Raw genomic sequence first — 26,247 nt, forward strand, 5'->3', positions numbered from 1 at the left:
GCCTCCACTTAAAATCGAGTATATACCGTGTATGTCTTTCTGCTTCTGAGATACCTCACTCAGGATGATCTTTTCTAGATTGTTTGTTTGTTTGTTTCTTCATGTTTACATTTTATGACTTCTTTGAATGGTCTAGATATAAACCTGTCTGTTGCATAGCTGGAACAGTGGTTTCCCATTTTATAAGCTGCTTCACCACCTAAAGAATGGATGGCAAAAGCGTTTTAGTTTCATGTTGTTAGACCTGGAGTCTCACTGCTCAGGAGCTCAGGATTGTGCACTTCCCAGGAACACTCATAGACCACAACTTGAGGCAAAAGCAAGAGTTTTATTCCAATTTCTATAGGGTCCCCCTACAAAGACAGGAGACAGCCCTCAATATGCAAAGGACAGGGTTTTATACCTGAAATTGAAACCACTTTTGCTCTATACATTGATTGTTCAGCAAGAATAGCATGAAGATAGTTTACACCTGGTTTTAGGTAGTATACAGCTGGTTGTAGATAGTTTACAGGTGGTTGTAGATAGTTGTTCTCAGAACAGTTGACCCTTTCCTTCAAGAGTTATCTACACCTGACTTCAATTCAAATAATCACTGTTGTTTTTCTCATTCCCAGGTGGTCTCTCACCCCCCCCCTTTTTTGCCTCAATTTTAACCCTAAAATTGTGGATCAACCTCATGGAGAGGTTGATACTCTTTCTGGAGCATCAGGACCTGAACTGCACTTATACTTTCCCAGAAAAAGGGGAGTTCTTGTCTGAGAGTTTATTGTCCCTGATGAGTTTCAGTTTCAGCCGGTAGCTGGAGGCTTGGAGTTTCCAGGTGTTGCAGGTTGATGAAAAGCCGGCTTAACATGTGACACGTGGATTCAAGCTATGATGCCCTCTATTTTGACGGCAGTTGGCGTGGTGAGGAAGATGTAATAAGGACCCTTCAATTGAGGTTCCAGATTCTGGCTGCCATGTCACTGCACATATACCAGATCTTCAACGTGGAACTGATGGGGCACCTAAAAGGACCCAGGAACATATGCACTGCCAACCTTGCTCCAAATTTCTTTCTGAATAAGCTGCAATTCTTTCAGCCTGTACAAGTCAGATTTACCACTAGTTTTATCAAGGGGGTACCCAAGAAGAGTCAGGGAACAGAAACCCATATAGTAGTTCGAAGGGTGTTAAACCTATATGGAGAGAGTATTTCTGACCCTAAAGAGGGCCAAGGGAAGGAGCACCGCCTTGTCACCGCCAGTCTCCATGTTCAATTTGGTGAGAATCTCTTTGAGAGTTCTATTCATTCTCTCTAAATGTCCTGAACTTTGGGGTCTATAAGCACAATGTAACTTACAGTCAAGCCCCAGAAACCTGGCCACCTCCTGGCTTAACTGAGCAATGAAGGTTGACCCATTGTCTGACCAATTACCTTTGGAATACCAAACCGAGGAAAAATGTCTTCCAGAATCTTTTTGGCCATGACCAGGGAGGTTTCTTTCTTTGTGGGAAAAGCTTCCACCCATCCTGAGAAAGTGTCTACAAAAACCAGGAGATATTTATTGCTGTACCTGGATGGTTTACTTTCAGTGAAATCCACTTCCCAATGCATTCCAGGTCTAGTTCCTTGTCACTGGCCAGCAGTGACAGCTGAATACCACCTGAGAGAGGGCTGGGAGAAAGAGAGAGACAGGGTGACACAGAGAAGGACACCAAGTCTACATGCTTATCCAGGTGTTGATTTAATGGACGTCAGGTTAACACTTAAGTAGGCAGAAAAGTACAAGCAGTTTCTCATGTAGGAGCTTTACTTGGTCAGAACATAGGAGAGCTCACTCAAGGTTACACAGAGCCTGCTGTCTGGTTACTATGGTTGCACACAGTTTCTCAGGGTCAGAGCAGTCTGCTGTAGGACCACCAAGGTCAGTTTATAAGAAACTGGACTTTGGAAAATAGCCAAAGCCAATAGGCAGCGTTCCACTGCTCAGAGGCCATTAACTCAAAATTTGCCATATACTCCAAAAAGGCTGCCACAGTTCCTCTCAGCCACTTCCCTGGGCTCTGGAAATTCTTACCTATGTTTACACTCTGGCAAGGTTCACACGCCCTAGTCACTCACTCACTCAAGGGGGTGAGGTTTAGTATTAGGGACTGGGATTGGCGGACAACTTCAGCCAATTTCTTTGCCTTCAAGTGAATCCATTTATACATCTGAGTTATTAATCTCTCAGCATCTTCCTGGGGTAGAATGATCTTGCCTTTGGAGTTAATCCATGCCCCCACGTCGGTGTCAAATATCCCCCCCCTTTTTTTTTTTGCCATATTAACTTTAAGTCACTTTCTGAGTAGTTTAGTCATTCTTCTCTGGGCAGTTCAGCAGTTAGTACCACCAGGACAGAGTTTCCTCTAGCAGCTGCTTTAGCCTCCTGATTGGCCATGTTATCCCCCTTTGCTGCCCTGGAAGTCCCCTTCTGCTGTCCCGGGAAATGAATAATGCTTACCTTGTCGGGCAGCAACAGGGCATTGACCAAAGCCAGAATCTCATTTTTTATTTTTTATCTCTTTACCGGCTGATGTTAGCAGGCCTCTCTGCTGATAGATGGCCCCATGTACATGGGCTGTTGGTAAGGTGAACCAACTATCAGTGTAGATGTTTGTCTTTTTACCCTTTTCCAGAGTTAATGCTTGGATTAAAACAATCAATTCAGCTCCCTGAACAGATGTGCCCTCCGGCAACGCCTGGGCCCAGAATACCTTATGTCCATTTACCACCACTGCCTCTGCCTTTCTCTTTCCGTTCTACAAAAAACTGCTCCGATCCATATAGTATGTCACCTCCGCATCAGGAATTGGTTGCTCTTTCAAGTCCTTTCGCCATCCCTGTTCCTTTGCTAGAACCTGCAAATCATGCTCCATGGTCTGGATTTCTGGATCCTACAATAAGGTGGCAGGGTTTAGCTACATAGCCAGGGCAAGGGTGACTCTACCTTTATTCAATAGCAAAGCCTGGTATTATGTCATACAGGTGTTCGTGAGCCAGCGATCAGTTGGCTGCCTTATGACACTCTCAGGGGCAAGACGAGCATAGATGGTGAGGTCCTGTCCCAGAGTCAGTTTGTCTGCATCGTTTACTAGTGCCGCCACTGCTGCTATTATTCACAGGCAGGTTGGCCATCCTGCCGCTGCTGAATCAAGCTTTTTGGATAGATAGGCTACTAGTCTCTTCCAGGGTCCAATTTACTGTGTTAGCATCTGTTGGCCATTCCCTGATTCTCGGCCACATAGAGATGGAAGGTTTTGGTCACAATCTGAGTACCAAAGCTGGGGCAGACATTAAGGCTTGTTTGATATTATCAAATGCAGCTTGTTCATCCTTTCCCCAGATGCAAGAATCAATGCCCTTTGTAAGGGGATACAGAGGGGCTGCCATCTTGGCAAATACTTCTTTACTTAAAATTTCCCTCAGTTGTTCAGTAGTCCATGAAGGGGGAATATAAAATACAGTCTCTTTTCTAGCCTCCGATAGCCACCTCTTAACTGACCTGTTTCCTGCAGAGATGAGCATTTTTCGCCGACAGTCTACAGCCAAGGTCACCCAGCTCTTGCAACAGCTGATCTGTGGCTTCAAGTAAGGTTTCTTTATAATCTGCAGCTAATAGTATATGATCCACATATCAGAAAAGAGTTACCTGGGGATTGGTGGCCCAGAAGTGTGCCAGGTCCCGGTGTAGGGCTTCAATTTTCTTTTGGGACAATTCTTGATCCAGTGTCCTTTCTCCTTGCAATAGGCATACTATTCCTTAGACAGAGGGCCCCTCTGATTTCCAGGAACTCTCTCCCTATCATTATGACTGCACTACAGTGGCCAGGATCTTAGTCAACTTTCTGTCTTGCCTCTTTTCCTTTCTCTTTCTCTCACTTCCTGCTCTTTCTGCTTTCTTTCCTCTTTCTCTTCTTCCATCTCCCAGCTGTCTAAAACCTTTTCTGCCACCTGCACTAAATCCTTCAATGACTTGTCCTGTAAACCCTTTATTTTCTGGAGCTTTCTACAAATATCTCTGGCTGACTGGTCTATAAAGATTATAGTCACCATTGGCTTACACTCATCTGAGGTAGGGTCATAGGTTGTAAACCAGCTGTATGCCTCCATCAGACATTCAAGAAAGGCTGTGGGAGATTGCCTTCTACACGCACAAAGTGTATGGTGGATTAAATAGGTGGAACCAGAGGGTCCAAGAGTGAAGTTGACACCTTCTGTAGTCTGCCACTGAAGGAGAAATTCAGAAATAATTCCAGGAGTCTTTCTGCAGGATAAGTCTACTCTTTGCCCAAATGCTTAGACTTGCAGGGTCCTAACCATATTTAGATTGTTGAAATCATACACCGGGTGACTGGAGCTCAAAGGAACTTAAGGCAGACGGCACACGCAGAGTGCAAGATCTGTTCTAGCCACGTTCCTCCTTGAGCATCAGCCAGAGCTGAATGAATGACCTTGTTAAAGTAGGCAAAGACTGCTCCTGGCTTATGCCTCTTCTCCTTGCCTGATCATCAGAAGCCGTGCCTTAGACTCTCCCCTCAAACTCCTTGTGGGCCAACACAGGTGCGTAATGTGAGCTAAGCAGTGGAATTTGGGTAGAACACAAGGCCAACTGTTTCTGGAAAGGCTGCTTTAGGGTGGGATATGGGAAAATTCGCAAGAGGAAGGAAGGGTTTCACAGTTTGGAAGCAGAAGAGCGTTCCACGGTTTGGCCTGTAATTGGAGGCCTCGAGGGAGTGGGTGGGGCTTCAGGTCGGTATTTAAGGGTGAGCAGCGGACTAATTTACGCATTTGCCATAGTCTGCACTTTCCTGGGTGTTGTTCTGAGTACACACTGGAGAGGAAGAACTCCTGTCAAAGTGTCTTCAGCAGGATGGAAGATCAGGCAGATGTGGGTGGCTGCAGCACGGCAAAGACATCCCGGCGTCAAAAGACTGTTTGGCAGGCCAAGCAGAAGGAGGTCTTGCTCTCAGTTTTCGCCAAGACACCTTACCCGAGCTTCAGGACCAGGCAGGAACTGGCCAGGGAATTCGGAGTTCCAGAGTCCTCCATCCGCGTGTGGTTTCAAAACCGCAGAAACAAAACTGGCATGTCGAGGAAGACCTCAAAGCAGACCACCGCAGGCTCCAGCCATGAAGCCTCCCAACAGCCTCCTGAAAAGCTTGTCACCAGGGTACAACAAGCAAGAGGCCCGCCCTCAGAACGGAGAAGGCCTCGAACGCGGCTTAGTCCAGCGCAGATCAGCATGCTAGTGCAAGCTTTTGAGATCTCTCCATCCCCAGACTATGCCACGAGGGTGCAACTGGCCATGAGCACAGGTTTGCCTGAGGACACCGTCCACATATGGTTCCAGAACAGAAAGGCCAGGCAGAAAGGCCGCGCTGGAGGCAGCACAGCTAAAGGTGAGGACCTGCCTGCCTCTCCTGGCCCGGAAAGGGCTCCTGGAGCATCGTGTTGCATTGAGCAGGAGGCTTCCCGCGACAGCTTGTTGACATCGGGTTCTGCAGGAGGCCAGTGTGCAGAAGCGTTGATGTCAAGACCCGAACTCACCTTCTTCACAGAGGCCTACCCAGAATCCAGCAACTCCTGCCCTGTCCAGCTCTTCCTGGAGCAACTGGCGAGAACAGTGGAAGAGGAACAGGGACCAGCCGCTCTGGACCCAGATGTACCATGGGAGCAGATCGAACCAACACTCGAGGCTCCTCTCACAGAAGAAGAATATCAGGCTCTGTTGGACGATATTTGACCACATTGAGAACGCCCAGAATTGGGACTGTAAAACCCGGTTGCCTGGACCCTAACCTGACCATTGTCTCAGAGACTCCAGCCAGAAATAAGCTTGGACAGATGCTCAGACTTGCACCTAAGAAAGGTGCAGAGCTCTAGCGATCCTGAGTAAGGGTTGGGGAAAAGATGGAAGGCCCTGGAGGTGCGAGGAACCTCACAAGAAGACCAACAGAAACAGCTGCCCCAGCCCCCAGGGGGCTTGCAGAGACTGAGCCATCAAATAAGGAGCATGCTTGGTTTGGACCTAGGGACCCTATATACACATAGCAGGTGGGAGTGAATCCTTGTGCTTAATGTGGGTTGCCCTATGAGGGAGGTGTTGTGGAGTGGCCCAGCGGCGGTGGAGAGTTGTTTCTAACCTGGACTTTGTTGTTTCTAACCTGGACGGTTTTGAAGGACAGTTATATAATGTTAGCTTCAGTTATTATCAAGATAAATATGTAATTTGTCTGCTGTTGTACTCTGCGTCATTAAATTATTTTTAGGCATTACTATGACCTGTTATTCTTTTCATTTGGAAGTTAATGTAAAGAGGAGATATGATTATCTTTCAAGCTGAAAAGAGGTGTGATCATGACTCTTGGTTTTTAACTTGACTGCATATGGATTTAAGCAAAACACCCAAATTAAGGACACAATTGTAAAGTACTCTTGCTTGTTTGAAATAGTCTTCTCTACTTCTCTTCTGGATCTATAAAGCTGAAAAATATAACTTTAATCCATATCTTCATACTGCAAAACCAACCACTCATCTTTGCCTCATCTTCTACTGGAAACCTATACAAGGACATGGAAGAAGGAATGTTTTACTCTTTGCCTGTTCTTTCTCGCTTTGGTAGCAAGTCTATTTCTTCATTGACTATAGAACCTTCTTCTAGAGGAGTTCTGTGTATATGAAGGTGAGTTGAGCCAACCAGCCTCATGGACTAAGCCACTGATAGATTCCTCGATTTTCCATTTTTAGGCTTCCACTGTTGAATTAATTGACTCACAGATTGTAAATCATTTTCATAAATCCTTTCCTATAAAGAGAGAGTTAGAGGGAACATAAACTATGCATATAATTATCTTTCACATAGAACTACCAAATTTTCTGCTTTTAATAATGTTATGTAATTCATTCAGAAATCACTTAAACAACAGTACTTTTCATATGAGGAGTTATAGAAAAATATTCATCATCATGCAAAGGCAAAATGCTACATACATTTTTGGGTATATTGATGGCATAGGAATTAAATTTTTTGATGCAGTTATATTCTAAAATATCATAATTGAATTACAAGTATTTTAATTTTTTGCAGCATTTATATATAGTTTATTTTTACCTCAAATTAGTCCCTTCTTCGTCTTAATTCACTCAACACACATTATAGTGTGTTCATTTTTTATTTTCTCAGGTTACAGAGATTCTATTTTATATGGGGATGACACCATGAAAATTAACTGTTCTATGCATGACACTGCTAATACCAAAATAGCATTCAAATAATGAGTAGACCTATCCGAATCACACTAGAATTCTCAGCAGAGACTATGAAAGCCAGAAGGGCTTGGATGGATATCATGCAGACATGAAGAGACCACCGATGCCAACCCAGACTACTATACCCAGCCCAGAAGATACTAGAAGGAAAACCCCAACCCAATAATGTGAAATACACTCCAGAAAACACATTGAGGCCCACACCATGAGGGGAAGTCCATGCCTGACACTGCCTGGATGACCATGAACCAGAGTCAAGATAACCTAGAGACACACGATATCTGTAAACATGACAGACAAAAAGTGACAATGAAAGATACTATGCTATAATCATTGATGAGTGCCTAGCCCAGTTGTCATCAGAGAGACATCACGAGGCATCTCATGGGAACAGATGCAGAGACCCTTATCCAAACACAATGATGTATCCAGGGGAACCCCACAAATGAGGGAATATGTATTGTAGGAACCAGAGATATTAAGGACACAACAAGCACATGGCCTACTGAGTCAACTGAGTTCATAGGGGATCAGAGACTGAAGGACAAAAACATAAACATTCTATGAGTCTTGTGAGCTAGGTTGTTGGCATACACCTTATGATTATTATCCTGATTTCACTGAGGGACTTCCAACAGTGAGAATGGGGGTGTCTCTGACTCTTTTTCCTGCTTTAGCTACACTTTCTCTCCTCATGTATTGCTTTGACCAACTCTGATGTGAGGGATTGTTCCTAGTTTTATTATAACTTGCTATGCCATCACATTTTTTTTTCATTGAAAATAAAATAAATGGAAAAAAAAGCAGTGAATGAAGGAGAGGTGAGCTGGGCAGAGTTGGGCAGAGTAGTGGTGGATAGATTGTGTCTGGGAGGAGTGGAGGAAGAGGAAACTGCAGTTCAGATGTAGTGCATGAAACAACAACAAAAATAAAATGCTAAAACTAAATAAACTGTCAGCAGCTAGGGCTGTTGGTGAGCGCCTGCATTCCTAGCACTCAGGAAGTTAAAGGTAGGTGGATCTCTGTGCGTTCAAGCACAGGTTGTTCTATAAAGAGAGCCTGGGACAGGAAAATTGTTCAGAAAAAAAATTCTGTTTTCAAAGAAACAAAAAACTGTCAGCATTTTGTGTTTCATCTTTAGGAACTTTGTTTTATGTTCCACTTTTTTACTTTTTATTTTTTTAATATTAGATACAGTTTATTAACTTTGTATCCAAGCTGTAGACCAGTCCCCTCATTCCCTCCCTTTCCTACCCTCCTTCCCTCATCTACTACCTACACCTTTCCAAGTCTACTGATAGGCGAGGGCTTCTGCCTGTTCCAACTGACCCTAGATTATCAGGCATCATCAGGTTTGCTGCAATGTCCTCCTCTGTGGCCTAGCAAATCTGATCCTGCCTTGTGAGGGGGGAAGTCAAAGAGCCAGCCATTGAGTTCATGTCTGTAATAGTCCCTGTTCCACTTAGTATGGTACCCACTTGGAGACAGAGCTAACATGGACTATATTTGAGCAGGGGTGCTAGGTTCTATGCGTACATTGTCCTTGGTTGGAGATACAGTCTCATAAAAGACCCCTGTGCCCTGATATATTTGGTCCTTGTGGAGTTCCTGCCCTCTCCAGGTCACACTAACTCCCCCTTTTTTTATATGATTCCCTGTGCTCTGCCCAAGGTTTGGTTATGAGTCTCAGCACCTGCTTTGATATACTACTAGGTAGAGTCTTTCCCAGGTCCTCTGTGGTAGGCTAGGGTCCTGTTTCTTGTTTTCTCCTATGTCCATCCCATTTGTCTTTCTACGTGAGGATTGATCATCTTAACCCAGGTCCTCTTTCTTGTTTATCTTTTTGTTTATCTTCTTATAGATTTTAGTATGTTTATCCTATATTATAGGTCTAGCCTCCACTTAAAATCGAGTATATACCGTGTATGTCTTTCTGCTTCTGAGATACCTCACTCAGGATGATCTTTTCTAGATTGTTTGTTTGTTTGTTTCTTCATGTTTACATTTTATGACTTCTTTGAATGGTCTAGATATAAACCTGTCTGTTGCATAGCTGGAACAGTGGTTTCCCATTTTATAAGCTGCTTCACCACCTAAAGAATGGATGGCAAAAGCGTTTTAGTTTCATGTTGTTAGACCTGGAGTCTCACTGCTCAGGAGCTCAGGATTGTGCACTTCCCAGGAACACTCATAGACCACAACTTGAGGCAAAAGCAAGAGTTTTATTCCAATTTCTATAGGGTCCCCCTACAAAGACAGGAGACAGCCCTCAATATGCAAAGGACAGGGTTTTATACCTGAAATTGAAGCCACTTTTGCTCTATACATTGATTGTTCAGCAAGAATAGCATGAAGATAGTTTACACCTGGTTTTAGGTAGTATACAGCTGGTTGTAGATAGTTTACAGGTGGTTGTAGATAGTTGTTCTCAGAACAGTTGACCCTTTCCTTCAAGAGTTATCTACACCTGACTTCAATTCAAATAATCACTGTTGTTTTTCTCATTCCCAGGTGGTCTCTCACCCCCCCTTTTTTGCCTCAATTTTAACCCTAAAATTGTGGATCAACCTCATGGAGAGGTTGATACTCTTTCTGGAGCATCAGGACCTGAACTGCACTTATACTTTCCCAGAAAAAGGGGAGTTCTTGTCTGAGAGTTTATTGTCCCTGATGAGTTTCAGTTTCAGCCGGTAGCTGGAGGCTTGGAGTTTCCAGGTGTTGCAGGTTGATGAAAAGCCGGCTTAACATGTGACACGTGGATTCAAGCTATGATGCCCTCTATTTTGACGGCAGTTGGCGTGGTGAGGAAGATGTAATAAGGACCCTTCAACTGAGGTTCCAGATTCTGGCTGCCATGTCACTGCACATATACCAGATCTTCAACGTGGAACTGATGGGGCACCTAAAAGGACCCAGGAACATATGCACTGCCAACCTTGCTCCAAATTTCTTTCTGAATAAGCTGCAATTCTTTCAGCCTGTACAAGTCAGATTTACCACTAGTTTTATCAAGGGGGTACCCAAGAAGAGTCAGGGAACAGAAACCCATATAGTAGTTCGAAGGGTGTTAAACCTACATGGAGAGAGTATTTCTGACCCTAAAGAGGGCCAAGGGAAGGAGCACCGCCTTGTCACCGCCAGTCTCCATGTTCAATTTGGTGAGAATCTCTTTGAGAGTTCTATTCATTCTCTCTAAATGTCCTGAACTTTGGGGTCTATAAGCACAATGTAACTTACAGTCAAGCCCCAGAAACCTGGCCACCTCCTGGCTTAACTGAGCAATGAAGGTTGACCCATTGTCTGACCAATTACCTTTGGAATACCAAACCGAGGAAAAATGTCTTCCAGAATCTTTTTGGCCATGACCAGGGAGGTTTCTTTCTTTGTGGGAAAAGCTTCCACCCATCCTGAGAAAGTGTCTACAAAAACCAGGAGATATTTATTGCTGTACCTGGATGGTTTACTTTCAGTGAAATCCACTTCCCAATGCATTCCAGGTCTAGTTCCTTGTCACTGGCCAGCAGTGACAGCTGAATACCACCTGAGAGAGGGCTGGGAGAAAGAGAGAGACAGGGTGACACAGAGAAGGACACCAAGTCTACATGCTTATCCAGGTGTTGATTTAATGGACGTCAGGTTAACACTTAAGTAGGCAGAAAAGTACAAGCAGTTTCTCATGTAGGAGCTTTACTTGGTCAGAACATAGGAGAGCTCACTCAAGGTTACACAGAGCCTGCTGTCTGGTTACTATGGTTGCACACAGTTTCTCAGGGTCAGAGCAGTCTGCTGTAGGACCACCAAGGTCAGTTTATAAGAAACTGGACTTTGGAAAATAGCCAAAGCCAATAGGCAGTGTTCCACTGCTCAGAGGCCATTAACTCAAAATTTGCCATATACTCCAAAAAGGCTGCCACAGTTCCTCTCAGCCACTTCCCTGGGCTCTGGAAATTCTTACCTATGTTTACACTCTGGCAAGGTTCACACGCCCTAGTCACTCACTCACTCAAGGGGGTGAGGTTTAGTATTAGGGACTGGGATTGGCGGACAACTTCAGCCAATTTCTTTGCCTTCAAGTGAATCCATTTATACATCTGAGTTATTAATCTCTCAGCATCTTCCTGGGGTAGAATGATCTTGCCTTTGGAGTTAATCCATGCCCCCACGTCGGTGTCAAATATCCCCCCCCTTTTTTTTTTGCCATATTAACTTTAAGTCACTTTCTGAGTAGTTTAGTCATTCTTCTCTGGGCAGTTCAGCAGTTAGTACCACCAGGACAGAGTTTCCTCTAGCAGCTGCTTTAGCCTCCCGATTGGCCATGTTATCCCCCTTTGCTGCCCTGGAAGTCCCCTTCTGCTGTCCCGGGAAATGAATAATGCTTACCTTGTCAGGCAGCAACAGGGCATTGACCAAAGCCAGAATCTCATTTTTTATTTTTTATCTCTTTACCGGCTGATGTTAGCAGGCCTCTCTGCTGATAGATGGCCCCATGTACATGGGCTGTTGGTAAGGTGAACCAACTATCAGTGTAGATGTTTGTCTTTTTACCCTTTTCCAGAGTTAATGCTTGGATTAAAACAATCAATTCAGCTCCCTGAACAGATGTGCCCTCCGGCAACGCCTGGGCCCAGAATACCTTATGTCCATTTACCACCACTGCCTCTGTCTTTCTCTTTCCGTTCTACAAAAAACTGCTCCGATCCATATAGTATGTCACCTCCGCATCAGGATTTGGTTGCTCTTTCAAGTCCTTTCGCCATCCCTGTTCCTTTGCTAGAACCTGCAAATCATGCTCCATGGTCTGGATTTCTGGATCCTACAATAAGGTGGCAGGGTTTAGCTCCATAGCCAGGGCAAGGGTGACTCTACCTTTATTCAATAGCAAAGCCTGGTATTATGTCATACAGGTGTTCGTGAGCCAGCGATCAGTTGGCTGCCTTATGACACTCTCAGGGGCAAGACGAGCATAGATGGTGAGGTCCTGTCCCAGAGTCAGTTTGTCTGCATCGTTTACTAGTGCCGCCACTGCTGCTATTACTCACAGGCAGGTTGGCCATCCTGCCGCTGCTGAATCAAGCTTTTTGGATAGATAGGCTACTAGTCTCTTCCAGGGTCCAATTTACTGTGTTAGCATCTGTTGGCCATTCCCTGATTCTCGGCCACATAGAGATGGAAGGTTTTGGTCACAATCTGAGTACCAAAGCTGGGGCAGACATTAAGGCTTGTTTGATATTATCAAATGCAGCTTGTTCATCCTTTCCCCAGATGCAAGAATCAATGCCCTTTGTAAGGGGATACAGAGGGGCTGCCATCTTGGCAAATACTTCTTTACTTAAAATTTCCCTCAGTTGTTCAGTAGTCCATGAAGGGGGAATATAAAATACAGTCTCTTTTCTAGCCTCCGATAGCCACCTCTTAACTGACCTGTTTCCTGCAGAGATGAGCATTTTTCGCCGACAGTCTACAGCCAAGTTCACCCAGCTCTTGCAACAGCTGATCTGTGGCTTCAAGTAAGGTTTCTTTATAATCTGCAGCTAATAGTATATGATCCACATATCAGAAAAGAGTTACCTGGGGATTGGTGGCCCAGAAGTGTGCCAGGTCCCGGTGTAGGGCTTCAATTTTCTTTTGGGACAATTCTTGATCCAGTGTCCTTTCTCCTTGCAATAGGCATACTATTCCTTAGACAGAGGGCCCCTCTGATTTCCAGGAACTCTCTCCCTATCATTATGACTGCACTACAGTGGCCAGGATCTTAGTCAACTTTCTGTCTTGCCTCTTTTCCTTTCTCTTTCTCTCACTTCCTGCTCTTTCTGCTTTCTTTCCTCTTTCTCTTCTTCCATATCCCAGCTGTCTAAAACCTTTTCTGCCACCTGCACTAAATCCTTCAACGACTTGTCCTGTAAACCCTTTATTTTCTGGAGCTTTCTACAAATATCTCTGGCTGACTGGTCTATAAAGATTATAGTCACCATTGGCTTACACTCATCTGAGGTAGGGTCATAGGTTGTAAACCAGCTGTATGCCTCCATCAGACATTCAAGAAAGGCTGTGGGAGATTGCCTTCTACACGCACAAAGTGTATGGTGGATTAAATAGGTGGAACCAGAGGGTCCAAGAGTGAAGTTGACACCTTCTGTAGTCTGCCACTGAAGGAGAAATTCAGAAATAATTCCAGGAGTCTTTCTGCAGGATAAGTCTACTCTTTGCCCAAATGCTTAGACTTGCAGGGTCCTAACCATATTTAGATTGTTGAAATCATACACCGGGTGACTGGAGCTCAAAGGAACTTAAGGCAGACGGCACACGCAGAGTGCAAGATCTGTTCTAGCCACGTTCCTCCTTGAGCATCAGCCAGAGCTGAATGAATGACCTTGTTAAAGTAGGCAAAGACTGCTCCTGGCTTATGCCTCTTCTCCTTGCCTGATCATCAGAAGCCGTGCCTTAGACTCTCCCCTCAAACTCCTTGTGGGCCAACACAGGTGCGTACTGTGAGCTAAGCAGTGGAATTTGGGTAGAACACAAGGCCAACTGTTTCTGGAAAGGCTGCTTTAGGGTGGGATATGGGAAAATTCGCAAGAGGAAGGAAGGGTTTCACAGTTTGGAAGCAGAAGAGCGTTCCACGGTTTGGCCTGTAATTGGAGGCCTCGAGGGAGTGGGTGGGGCTTCAGGTCGGTATTTAAGGGTGAGCAGCGGACACTTTACGCATTTGCCATAGTCTGCACTTTCCTGGGTGTTGTTCTGAGTACACACTGGAGAGGAAGAACTCCTGTCAAAGTGTCTTCAGCAGGATGGAAGATCAGGCAGATGTGGGTGGCTGCAGCACGGCAAAGACATCCCGGCGTCAAAAGACTGTTTGGCAGGCCAAGCAGAAGGAGGTCTTGCTCTCAGTTTTCGCCAAGACACCTTACCCGAGCTTCAGGACCAGGCAGGAACTGGCCAGGGAATTCGGAGTTCCAGAGTCCTCCATCCGCGTGTGGTTTCAAAACCGCAGAAACAGAACTGGCATGTCGAGGAAGACCTCAAAGCAGACCACCGCAGGCTCCAGCCATGAAGCCTCCCAACAGCCTCCTGAAAAGCTTGTCGCCAGGGTACAACAAGCAAGAGGCCCGCCCTCAGAACGGAGAAGGCCTCGAACGCGGCTTAGTCCAGCGCAGATCAGCATGCTAGTGCAAGCTTTTGAGATCTCTCCATCCCCAGACTATGCCACGAGGGTGCAACTGGCCCTGAGCACAGGTTTGCCTGAGGACACCGTCCACATATGGTTCCAGAACAGAAAGGCCAGGCAGAAAGGCCGCGCTGGAGGCAGCACAGCTAAAGGTGAGGACCTGCCTGCATCTCCTGGCCCGGAAAGGGCTCCTGGAGCATCGTGTTGCATTGAGCAGGAGGCTTCCCGCGACAGCTTGTTGACATCGGGTTCTGCAGGAGGCCAGTGTGCAGAAGCGTTGATGTCAAGACCCGAACTCACCTTCTTCACAGAGGCCTACCCAGAATCCAGCAACTCCTGCCCTGTCCAGCTCTTCCTGGAGCAACTGGCGAGAACAGTGGAAGAGGAACAGGGACCAGCCGCTCTGGACCCAGATGTACCATGGGAGCAGATCGAACCAACACTCGAGGCTCCTCTCACAGAAGAAGAATATCAGGCTCTGTTGGACGATATTTGACCACATTGAGAACGCCCAGAATTGGGACTGTAAAACCCGGTTGCCTGGACCCTAACCTGACCATTGTCTCAGAGACTCCAGCCAGAAATAAGCTTGGACAGATGCTCAGACTTGCACCTAAGAAAGGTGCAGAGCTCTAGCGATCCTGAGTAAGTGTTGGGGAAAAGATGGAAGGCCCTGGAGGTGCGAGGAACCTCACAAGAAGACCAACAGAAACAGCTGCCCCAGCCCCCAGGGGGCTTGCAGAGACTGAGCCATCAAATAAGGAGCATGCTTGGTCTGGACCTAGGGACCCTACATACACCTAGCAGGTGGGAGGTGAATCCTTGTGCTTAATGTGGGTTGCCCTATGAGGGAGGTGTTGTGGAGTGGCCCAGCGGCGGTGGAGAGTTGTTTCTAACCTGGACTTTGTTGTTTCTAACCTGGACGGTTTTGAAGGACAGTTATATAATGTTAGCTTCAGTTATTATCAAGATAAATATGTAATTTGTCTGCTGTTGTACTCTGCGTCATTAAATTATTTTTAGGCATTACTATGACCTGTTATTCTTTTCATTTGGAAGTTAATGTAAAGAGGAGATATGATTATCTTTCAAGCTGAAAAGAGGTGTGATCATGACTCTTGGTTTTTAACTTGACTGCATATGGATTTAAGCAAAACACCCAAATTAAGGACACAATTGTAAAGTACTCTTGCTTGTTTGAAATAGTCTTCTCTACTTCTCTTCTGGATCTATAAAGCTGAAAAATATAACTTTAATCCATATCTTCATACTGCAAAACCAACCACTCATCTTTGCCTCATCTTCTCCTGGAAACCTGTACAAGGACATGGAAGAAGGAATGTTTTACTCTTTGCCTGCTCTTTTTCGCTTTGGTAGCAAGTCTATTTCTTCATTGACTATAGAACCTTCTTCTCGAGGAGTTCTGTGTATATGAAGGTGAGTTGAGCCAACCAGCCTCATGGACTAAGCCACTGATAGATTCCTCGATTTTCCATTTTTAGGCATCCAATGTTGAATTAATTGACTCACAGATTGTAAATCATTTTCATAAATCCTTTCCTATAAAGAGAGAGTTAGAGGGAACATAAACTATGCATATAATTATCTTTCACATAGAACTACCAAATTTTCTGCTTTTAATAATGTTATGTAATTCATTCAGAAATCACTTAAACAACAGTACTTTTCACATGAGGAGTTATAGAAAAATATTCATCATCATGCAAAGGCAAAATGCTACCTACATTTTTGGGTATATAGATGGCATAGGAATTAAATTTTTTGATGCAGTTATATTCTAAAATATCATAATTGAATTACAAGTATTTTAATTTTTTGCAGCATTTATATATAGTTTATTTTTACCTCAAATTAGTCCCTTCTTCATCTTAATTCACTCAACACACATTATAGTGTGTTCATTTTTTATTTTCTCAGGTTACAGAGATTCTATTTTATATGGGGATGACACCATGAAAATTAACTGTTCTATGCATGACACTGCTAATACCAAAATAGCATTCAAATGATGAGTAGACCTATCCGAATCACACTAGAATTCTCAGCAGAGACTATGAAAGCCAGAAGGGCTTGGATGGATATCATGCAGACACGAAGAGACCACCGATGCCAACCCAGACTATATGCAGTATATATGCAGTATATATGCAGCCATCCAGCCCTAAAGAAGATACTAGAAGGAAAACCCCAACCCAATAATGTGAAATACACTCCAGAAAACACATTGAGGCCCACACCATGAGGGGAAGTCCATGCCTGACACTGCCTGGATGACCATGAACCAGAGTCAAGATAACCTAGAGACACACGATATCTGTAAACATGACAGACAAAAAATGACAATGAAAGATACTATGCTATAATCATTGATGAGTGCCTAGCCCAGTTGTCATCAGAGAGATATCACGAGGCATCTCATGGGAACAGATGCAGAGACCCTTATCCAAACACAATGATGTATCCAGGGGAACCCCACAAATGAGGGAATATGTATTGTAGGAACCAGAGATATTAAGGACACAACAAGCACATGGCCCACTGAGTCAACTGAGTTCATAGGGGATCAGAGACTGAAGGACAAAAACATAAACATTCTATGAGTCTTGTGAGCTAGGTTGTTGGCATACACCTTATGATTATTATCCTGATTTCGCTGAGGGACTTCCAACAGTGAGAATGGGGGTGTCTCTGACTCTTTTTCCTGCTTTAGCTACACTTTCTCTCCTCATGTATTGCTTTGACCAACTCTGATGTGAGGGATTGTTCCTAGTTTTATTATAACTTGCTATGCCATCACATTTTTTTTTCATTGAAAATAAAATAAATGGAAAAAAAGCAGTGGATGAAGGAGAGGTGAGCTGGGCAGAGTTGGGCAGAGTAGTGGTGGATAGATTGTGTCTGGGAGGAGTGGAGGAAGAGGAAACAGCAGTTCAGATGTAGTGCATGAAACAACAACAAAAATAAAATGCTAAAACTAAATAAACTGTCAGCACCTAGGGCTGTTGGTGAGCGCCTGCATTCCTAGCACTCAGGAAGTTAAAGGTAGGTGGATCTCTGTGCGTTCAAGCACAGGTTGTTCTATAAAGAGAGCCTGGGACAGGAAAATTGTTCAGAAAAAAAATTCTGTTTTCAAAGAAACAAAAAACTGTCAGCATTTTGTGTTTCATCTTTAGGAACTTTGTTTTATGTTCCTCTTTTTTACTTTTTATTTTTTTAATATTAGATACAGTTTATTAACTTTGTATCCAAGCTGTAGACCAGTCCCCTCATTCCCTCCCTTTCCTACCCTCCTTCCCTCATCTACTACCTACACCTTTCCAAGTCTACTGATAGGCGAGGGCTTCTGCCTGTTTCAACTGACCCTAGATTATCAGGAATCATCAGGTTTGCTGCAATGTCCTCCTCTGTGGCCTAGCAAATCTGATCCTGCCTTGTGAGGGGGGAAGTCAAAGAGCCAGCCATTGAGTTCATGTCTGTAATAGTCCCTGTTCCACTTAGTATGGTACCCACTTGGAGACAGAGCTAACATGGACTATATTTGAGCAGGGATGCTAGGTTCTATGTGTACATTGTCCTTGGTTGGAGATACAGTCTCATAAAAGACCCCTGTGCCCTGATATATTTGGTCCTTGTGGAGTTCCTGCCCTCTCCAGGTCACACTAACTCCCCCTTTTTTTATATGATTCCCTGTGCTCTGCCCAAGGTTTGGTTATGAGTCTCAGCACCTGCTTTGATATACTACTAGGTAGAGTCTTTCCCAGGTCCTCTGTGGTAGGCTAGGGTCCTGTTTCTTGTTTTCTCCTATGTCCATCCCATTTGTCTTTCTACGTTAGGATTGATCATCTTAACCCAGGTCCTCTTTCTTGTTTATCTTTTTGTTTATCTTCTTATAGATTTTAGTATGTTTATCCTATATTATAGGTCTAGCCTCCACTTAAAATCGAGTATATATCGTGTATGTCTTTCTGCTTCTGAGATACCTCACTCAGGATGATCTTTTCTAGATTGTTTGTTTGTTTGTTTCTTCATGTTTACATTTTATGACTTCTTTGAATGGTCTAGATATAAACCTGTCTGTTGCATAGCTGGAACAGTGGGTTCCCATTTTATAAGCTGCTTCACCACCTAAAGAATGGATGGCAAAAGCGTTTTAGTTTCATATTGTTAGACCTGGAGTCTCACTGCTCAGGAGCTCAGGATTGTGCATTCCCAGGAACACTCATAGACCACAACTTGAGGCAAAAGCAAGAGTTTTATTCCAATTTCTATAGGGTCCCCCTACAAAGACAGGAGACAGCCCTCAATATGCAAAGGACAGGGTTTTATACCTGAAATTGAAGCCACTTTTGCTCTATACATTGATTGTTCAGCAAGAATAGCATGAAGATAGTTTACACCTGGTTTAGGTAGTATACAGCTGGTTGTAGATAGTTTACAGGTGGTTGTAGATAGTTGTTCTCAGAACAGTTGACCCTTTCCTTCAAGAGTTATCTACACCTGACTTCAATTCAAATAATCACTGTTGTTTTTCTCATTCCCAGGTGGTCTCTCACCCCCCCTTTTTTGCCTCAATTTTAACCCTAAAATTGTGGATCAACCTCATGGAGAGGTTGATACTCTTTCTGGAGCATCAGGACCTGAACTGCACTTATACTTTCCCAGAAAAAGGGGAGTTCTTGTCTGAGAGTTTATTGTCCCTGATGAGTTTCAGTTTCAGCCGGTAGCTGGAGGCTTGGAGTTTCCAGGTGTTGCAGGTTGATGAAAAGCCGGCTTAACATGTGACACGTGGATTCAAGCTATGATGCCCTCTATTTTGACGGCAGTTGGCGTGGTGAGGAAGATGTAATAAGGACCCTTCAACTGAGGTTCCAGATTCTGGCTGCCATGTCACTGCACATATACCAGATCTTCAACGTGGAACTGATGGGGCACCTAAAAGGACCCAGGAACATATGCACTGCCAACCTTGCTCCAAATTTCTTTCTGAATAAGCTGCAATTCTTTCAGCCTGTACAAGTCAGATTTACCACTAGTTTTATCAAGGGGGTACCCAAGAAGAGTCAGGGAACAGAAACCCATATAGTAGTTCGAAGGGTGTTAAACCTATATGGAGAGAGTATTTCTGACCCTAAAGAGGGCCAAGAGAAGGAGCACCGCCTTGTCACCGCCAGTCTCCATGTTCAATTTGGTGAGAATCTCTTTGAGAGTTCTATTCATTCTCTCTAAATGTCCTGAACTTTGGGGTCTATAAGCACAATGTAACTTACAGTCAAGCCCCAGAAACCTGGCCACCTCCTGGCTTAACTGAGCAATGAAGGTTGACCCATTGTCTGACCAATTACCTTTGGAATACCAAACCGAGGAAAAATGTCTTCCAGAATCTTTTTGGCCATGACCAGGGAGGTTTCTTTCTTTGTGGGAAAAGCTTCCACCCATCCTGAGAAAGTGTCTACAAAAACCAGGAGATATTTATTGCTGTACCTGGATGGTTTACTTTCAGTGAAATCCACTTCCCAATGCATTCCAGGTCTAGTTCCTTGTCACTGGCCAGCAGTGACAGCTGAATACCACCTGAGAGAGGGCTGGGAGAAAGAGAGAGACAGGGTGACACAGAGAAGGACACCAAGTCTACATGCTTATCCAGGTATTGATTTAATGGACATCAGGTTAACACTTAAGTAGGCAGAAAAGTACAAGCAGTTTCTCATGTAGGAGCTTTACTTGGTCAGGACATAGGAGAGCTCACTCAAGGTTACACAGAGCCTGCTGTCTGGTTACTATGGTTGCACACAGTTTCTCAGGGTCAGAGCAGTCTGCTGTAGGACCACCAAGGTCAGTTTATAAGAAACTGGACTTTGGAAAATAGCCAAAGCCAATAGGCAGCGTTCCACTGCTCAGAGGCCATTAACTCAAAATTTGCCATATACTCCAAATAGGCTGCCACAGTTCCTCTCAGCCACTTCCCTGGGCTCTGGAAATTCTTACCTATGTTTACACTCTGACAAGGTTCACACGCCCTAGTCACTCACTCACTCAAGGGGGTGAGGTTTAGTATTAGGGACTGGGATTGGCGGACAACTTCAGCCAATTTCTTTGCCTTCAAGTGAATCCATTTATACATCTGAGTTGTTAATCACTCAGCATCTTCCTGGGGTAGAATGATCTTACCTTTGGAGTTAATCCATGCCCCCACGTCGGTGTCAAATAACCCCTTTTTTTTTTTTTTTTTTTTTTTTTTTTTTGCCATATTAACTTTAAGTCACTTTCTGAGTAGTTTAGTCATTCTTCTCTGGGCAGTTCAGCAGTTAGTACCACCAGGACAGAGTTTCCTCTAGCAGCTGCTTTAGCCTCCCGATTGGCCATGTTATCCCCCTTTGCTGCCCTGGAAGTCCCCTTCTGCTGTCCCGGGAAATGAATAATGCTTACCTTGTCGGGCAGCAATAGGGCATTGACCAAAGCCAGAATCTCATTTTTTATTTTTTATCTCTTTACCGGCTGATGTTAGCAGGCCTCTCTGCTGATAGATGGCCCCATGTACATGGGCTGTTGGTAAGGTGAACCAACTATCAGTGTAGATGTTTGTCTTTTTACCCTTTTCCAGAGTTAATGCTTGGATTAAAACAATCAATTCAGCTCCCTGAACAGATGTGCCCTCCGGCAACGCCTGGGCCCAGAATACCTTATGTCCATTTACCACCACTGCCTCTGCCTTTCTCTTTCCGTTCTACAAAAAACTGCTCCCATCCATATAGTATGTCACCTCCGCATCAGGAATTGGTTGCTCTTTCAAGTCCTTTCGCCATCCCTGTTCCTTTGCTAGAACCTGCAAATCATGCTCCATGGTCTGGATTTCTGGATCCTACAATAAGGTGGCAGGGTTTAGCTCCATAGCCAGGGCAAGGGTGACTCTATCTTTATTCAATAGCAAAGCCTGGTATTATGTCATACAGGTGTTCGTGATCCAGCGATCAGTTGGCTGACTTATGACACTCTCAGGAGCAAAACGAGCATAGATGGTGAGGTCCTGTCCCACAGTCAGTTTGTCTGCATCGTTTACTAGTGCCGCCACTGCTGCTATTACTCACAGGCAGGTTGGCCATCCTGCCGCTGCTGAATCAAGCTTTTTGGATAGATAGGCTACTAGTCTCTTCCAGGGTCCAATTTACTGTGTTAGCATCTGTTGGCCATTCCCTGATTCTCGGCCACATAGAGATGGAAGGTTTTGGTCACAATCTGAGTACCAAAGCTGGGGAAGACATTAAGGCTTGTTTGATATTATCAAATGCAGCTTGTTCATCCTTTCCCCAGATGCAAGAATCAATGCCCTTTGTAAGGGGATACAGAGGGGCTGCCATCTTGGCAAATACTTCTTTACTTAAAATTTCCCTCAGTTGTTCAGTAGTCCATGAAGGGGGAATATAAAATACAGTCTCTTTTCTAGCCTCCGATAGCCACCTCTTAACTGACCTGTTTCCTGCAGAGATGAGCATTTTTCGCCGACAGTCTACAGCCAAGGTCACCCAGCTCTTGCAACAGCTGATCTGTGGCTTCAAGTAAGGTTTCTTTATAATCTGCAGCTAATAGTATATGATCCACATATCAGAAAAGAGTTACCTGGGGATTGGTGGCCCAGAAGTGTGCCAGGTCCCGGTGTAGGGCTTCAATTTTCTTTTGGGACAATTCTTGATCCAGTGTCCTTTCTCCTTGCAATAGGCATACTATTCCTTAGACAGAGGGCCCCTCTGATTTCCAGGAACTCTCTCCCTATCATTATGACTGCACTACAGTGGCCAGGATCTTAGTCAACTTTCTGTCTTGCCTCTTTTCCTTTCTCTTTCTCTCACTTCCTGCTCTTTCTGCTTTCTTTCCTCTTTCTCTTCTTCCATCTCCCAGCTGTCTAAAACCTTTTCTGCCACCTGCACTAAATCCTTCAACGACTTGTCCTGTAAACCCTTTATTTTCTGGAGCTTTCTACAAATATCTCTGGCTGACTGGTCTATAAAGATTATAGTCACCATTGGCTTACACTCATCTGAGGTAGGGTCATAGGTTGTAAACCAGCTGTATGCCTCCATCAGACATTCAAGAAAGGCTGTGGGAGATTGCCTTCTACACGCACAAAGTGTATGGTGGATTAAATAGGTGGAACCAGAGGGTCCAAGATTGAAGTTGACACCTTCTGTAGTCTGCCACTGAAGGAGAAATTCAGAAATAATTCCAGGAGTCTTTCTGCAGGATAAGTCTACTCTTTGCCCAAATGCTTAGACTTGCAGGGTCCTAACCATATTTAGATTGTTGAAATCATACACCGGGTGACTGGAGCTCAAAGGAACTTAAGGCAGACGGCACACGCAGAGTGCAAGATCTGTTCTAGCCACGTTCCTCCTTGAGCATCAGCCAGAGCTGAATGAATGACCTTGTTAAAGTAGGCAAAGACTGCTCCTGGCTTATGCCTCTTCTCCTTGCCTGATCATCAGAAGCCGTGCCTTAGACTCTCCCCTCAAACTCCTTGTGGGCCAACACAGGTGCGTACTGTGAGCTAAGCAGTGGAATTTGGGTAGAACACAAGGCCAACTGTTTCTGGAAAGGCTGCTTTAGGGTGGGATATGGGAAAATTCGCAAGAGGAAGGAAGGGTTTCACAGTTTGGAAGCAGAAGAGCGTTCCACGGTTTGGCCTGTAATTGGAGGCCTCGAGGGAGTGGGTGGGGCTTCAGGTCGGTATTTAAGGGTGAGCAGCGGACACTTTACGCATTTGCCATAGTCTGCACTTTCCTGGGTGTTGTTCTGAGTACACACTGGAGAGGAAGAACTCCTGTCAAAGTGTCTTCAGCAGGATGGAAGATCAGGCAGATGTGGGTGGCTGCAGCACGGCAAAGACATCCCGGCGTCAAAAGACTGTTTGGCAGGCCAAGCAGAAGGAGGTCTTGCTCTCAGTTTTCGCCAAGACACCTTACCCGAGCTTCAGGACCAGGCAGGAACTGGCCAGGGAATTCGGAGTTCCAGAGTCCTCCATCCGCGTGTGGTTTCAAAACCGCAGAAACAGAACTGGCATGTCGAGGAAGACCTCAAAGCAGACCACCGCAGGCTCCAGCCATGAAGCCTCCCAACAGCCTCCTGAAAAGCTTGTCGCCAGGGTACAACAAGCAAGAGGCCCGCCCTCAGAACGGAGAAGGCCTCGAACGCGGCTTAGTCCAGCGCAGATCAGCATGCTAGTGCAAGCTTTTGAGATCTCTCCATCCCCAGACTATGCCACGAGGGTGCAACTGGCCCTGAGCACAGGTTTGCCTGAGGACACCGTCCACATATGGTTCCAGAACAGAAAGGCCAGGCAGAAAGGCCGCGCTGGAGGCAGCACAGCTAAAGGTGAGGACCTGCCTGCATCTCCTGGCCCGGAAAGGGCTCCTGGAGCATCGTGTTGCATTGAGCAGGAGGCTTCCCGCGACAGCTTGTTGACATCGGGTTCTGCAGGAGGCCAGTGTGCAGAAGCGTTGATGTCAAGACCCGAACTCACCTTCTTCACAGAGGCCTACCCAGAATCCAGCAACTCCTGCCCTGTCCAGCTCTTCCTGGAGCAACTGGCGAGAACAGTGGAAGAGGAACAGGGACCAGCCGCTCTGGACCCAGATGTACCATGGGAGCAGATCGAACCAACACTCGAGGCTCCTCTCACAGAAGAAGAATATCAGGCTCTGTTGGACGATATTTGACCACATTGAGAACGCCCAGAATTGGGACTGTAAAACCCGGTTGCCTGGACCCTAACCTGACCATTGTCTCAGAGACTCCAGCCAGAAATAAGCTTGGACAGATGCTCAGACTTGCACCTAAGAAAGGTGCAGAGCTCTAGCGATCCTGAGTAAGTGTTGGGGAAAAGATGGAAGGCCCTGGAGGTGCGAGGAACCTCACAAGAAGACCAACAGAAACAGCTGCCCCAGCCCCCAGGGGGCTTGCAGAGACTGAGCCATCAAATAAGGAGCATGCTTGGTCTGGACCTAGGGACCCTACATACACCTAGCAGGTGGGAGGTGAATCCTTGTGCTTAATGTGGGTTGCCCTATGAGGGAGGTGTTGTGGAGTGGCCCAGCGGCGGTGGAGAGTTGTTTCTAACCTGGACTTTGTTGTTTCTAACCTGGACGGTTTTGAAGGACAGTTATATAATGTTAGCTTCAGTTATTATCAAGATAAATATGTAATTTGTCTGCTGTTGTACTCTGCGTCATTAAATTATTTTTAGGCATTACTATGACCTGTTATTCTTTTCATTTGGAAGTTAATGTAAAGAGGAGATATGATTATCTTTCAAGCTGAAAAGAGGTGTGATCATGACTCTTGGTTTTTAACTTGACTGCATATGGATTTAAGCAAAACACCCAAATTAAGGACACAATTGTAAAGTACTCTTGCTTGTTTGAAATAGTCTTCTCTACTTCTCTTCTGGATCTATAAAGCTGAAAAATATAACTTTAATCCATATCTTCATACTGCAAAACCAACCACTCATCTTTGCCTCATCTTCTCCTGGAAACCTGTACAAGGACATGGAAGAAGGAATGTTTTACTCTTTGCCTGCTCTTTTTCGCTTTGGTAGCAAGTCTATTTCTTCATTGACTATAGAACCTTCTTCTCGAGGAGTTCTGTGTATATGAAGGTGAGTTGAGCCAACCAGCCTCATGGACTAAGCCACTGATAGATTCCTCGATTTTCCATTTTTAGGCATCCAATGTTGAATTAATTGACTCACAGATTGTAAATCATTTTCATAAATCCTTTCCTATAAAGAGAGAGTTAGAGGGAACATAAACTATGCATATAATTATCTTTCACATAGAACTACCAAATTTTCTGCTTTTAATAATGTTATGTAATTCATTCAGAAATCACTTAAACAACAGTACTTTTCACATGAGGAGTTATAGAAAAATATTCATCATCATGCAAAGGCAAAATGCTACCTACATTTTTGGGTATATAGATGGCATAGGAATTAAATTTTTTGATGCAGTTATATTCTAAAATATCATAATTGAATTACAAGTATTTTAATTTTTTGCAGCATTTATATATAGTTTATTTTTACCTCAAATTAGTCCCTTCTTCGTCTTAATTCACTCAACACACATTATAGTGTGTTCATTTTTTATTTTCTCAGGTTACAGAGATTCTATTTTATATGGGGATGACACCATGAAAATTAACTGTTCTATGCATGACACTGCTAATACCAAAATAGCATTCAAATGATGAGTAGACCTATCCGAATCACACTAGAATTCTCAGCAGAGACTATGAAAGCCAGAAGGGCTTGAATGGATATCATGCAGACACGAAGAGACCACCGATGCCAACCCAGACTATATGCAGTATATATGCAGTATATATGCAGCCATCCAGCCCTAAAGAAGATACTAGAAGGAAAACCCCAACCCAATAATGTGAAATACACTCCAGAAAACACATTGAGGCCCACACCATGAGGGGAAGTCCATGCCTGACACTGCCTGGATGACCATGAACCAGAGTCAAGATAACCTAGAGACACACGATATCTGTAAACATGACAGACAAAAAATGACAATGAAAGATACTATGCTATAATCATTGATGAGTGCCTAGCCCAGTTGTCATCAGAGAGATATCACGAGGCATCTCATGGGAACAGATGCAGAGACCCTTATCCAAACACAATGATGTATCCAGGGGAACCCCACAAATGAGGGAATATGTATTGTAGGAACCAGAGATATTAAGGACACAACAAGCACA

This window comes from Meriones unguiculatus (genome assembly GCF_030254825.1).
Source record: "Meriones unguiculatus strain TT.TT164.6M chromosome 13 unlocalized genomic scaffold, Bangor_MerUng_6.1 Chr13_unordered_Scaffold_64, whole genome shotgun sequence".
Lineage (NCBI taxonomy): Eukaryota > Metazoa > Chordata > Mammalia > Rodentia > Muridae > Meriones > Meriones unguiculatus.